At 37.2% G+C, this 1,909-nt stretch overlaps 1 protein-coding gene across 1 annotated transcript in view; it reads right to left on the reverse strand.

Annotated features, from left to right (window-relative positions):
- Nucleotides 1-1,802, reverse strand: part of LOC105293005 (cytochrome P450 2U1) — a 19,163-nt gene extending 17,361 nt beyond the window's left edge. Inside the window, exon 1 of the mRNA XM_011361461.2 lies at nt 112-1,802. The gene's annotated coding sequence lies outside the window, so the exon portion shown is untranslated. The remainder of the gene's footprint in view (nt 1-111) is intronic.
- Between the last annotated feature and the right edge of the window lie 107 nt (nt 1,803-1,909).

Raw genomic sequence — 1,909 nt, forward strand, 5'->3', positions numbered from 1 at the left:
GCGAAATTATTTAAAACTATTTTATAATAAATATTTAATAATGTTATTGACTCCCAATTCTGAATATATATTTTTTTCTAATAGTCTACATCTTGTTTCTGGAAAACTTACCATTTTACAATTTTACCATTGGAAATCTTTAGCCAAAGGTGGCTGGGACACTCCTCATGTCTTGCTCAGTGAACAGCTCAGACTTTAGCTCCAGTGGCCTTCTTCACGCTGATCATGCTATGAATTTCTTGACCTGTGAATTCTACTTTGAACTCATCTGCCCCATCATCCTTTCATGGGCATCTTGAAATAAACTCACATTATTCCCTTTTTATTCTTCACCCTTGAAAAAGTTCCATTAAAAAAAATTCCTCAACTATTGAAAATTTTCTATTCAGATGATTTGTTCTCTATTCAGTTAAGTCCATAAGCATTTCCTTTGTGGCATATGGTTATTCCTCTGTCCCTTCTTGTCAATCATCCTCACCAGCTACAGAAAATTTTCTCAATTCTTCCTCCCAACACACATCTACCAGAATCAGAGTGTCTTCTTTTCCATTACAATTGCATAGTATTTCTCACAGAGACTATATGGCCCATGAGCCTAAAATACCATTTAGCCCTCTTCAGAAAATTTGCCTGACCCCTGCTCTAGAACAGCACTATATAAAAATTTCTGCAGTAACAGAAATGTTCTCCAGGCTGTCAACTAGCTAAATATAGATAGTAAGATTGAGAAAGTGAGTGTAGTTTATGGTTTTAGACAGCAAATAGCGTAGCTCTAGAAAATGAGGGGTTTATTTTAGACTACACATATGCTTTTACATGTCTGGAGCATTATGCACATGGAATTTTTTATGTCACTGTTTTGAACAGCAGAAAGTAGGAAAACCCCAAAATGTCCATTGGAAGAACACTGGTTAAATAAATTTAGTACCATCCATGTAATGGAATATTAGACAGCCTTATTGGAAGATATCCAAGAAAGTAAATAAAGTAAGAACAACGTGTAATATTTTTTTAAAGTAATTCTTTGTTTAGTGTATCACTACATAACTCATCACCTGGAAAGTGAGCAGTTCAAACAAGTATTAAAATGCTGTGGTTGATTGGGCTCAGCTGGGTGCTTGTGTTCCACATGTGCATTGTGGGGCTCCAGCCATCTGGTGGCTTCACTTTGCCTGACAATTGGCACTGGCTGTCACCTGGGAGCCCAGCTGGGACTGTTGATTGAAGCACCTTTAATGTGGTTCTTTTAATGTGGCCTTTTCATATTGGTTGGGATTCTCACAGCATGGCAACTGGGTTCCAAGTGGATGAAAGCAGATCTTAAACGTCACTTTTGCGTTCTACAGGTCAAAGCCAGTTACAGGGCCCTCCCAGATTCAGGTAGGGGGAAATTGATTTCACTATTCCACAAGAAGAGTGGACAAGAATTTGTGGCCATCTTTAATTCACCACAAGCATAACCACGTGTGTATGCACACGCACACACACAAAAATGTTTATATGTTTATAGAAAATCCTTAGAATGCATAAGAAATGGTTGATCATGGTTACTTTTATATAAAAGAAGGTGGGGAAAACTCTCTTTCCTTGTGTTCTTTGAATTTTATTATATGTATCGAAAAATTCCTTTTTAAACCTCTTTTTCCCCAATGCCACTGCTAAAAGGGCCACTTGTTATGCAAGACAAAAAGAGTTCTGGGCATGACAGTGATGACTTTACAACAGTGTAAATGACCTAATGTCACAGAATTGTACACTTTAAAATGATTAAGATGATACATTTTATGTTATGTGTATTTCACCAGAATTTTTAAAAAGAAAGAGAAAACAAAAGCAGGCAGGAGTTTCCAGGCAGCCATGAGATCAGAAGTGAATTCCAGGTAGAAGGAGCGGCATGTGTGAAGCATGA

Source organism: Pteropus vampyrus, unplaced genomic scaffold, assembly GCF_000151845.1.
Source record: "Pteropus vampyrus isolate Shadow unplaced genomic scaffold, Pvam_2.0 Scaffold67, whole genome shotgun sequence".
Lineage (NCBI taxonomy): Eukaryota > Metazoa > Chordata > Mammalia > Chiroptera > Pteropodidae > Pteropus > Pteropus vampyrus.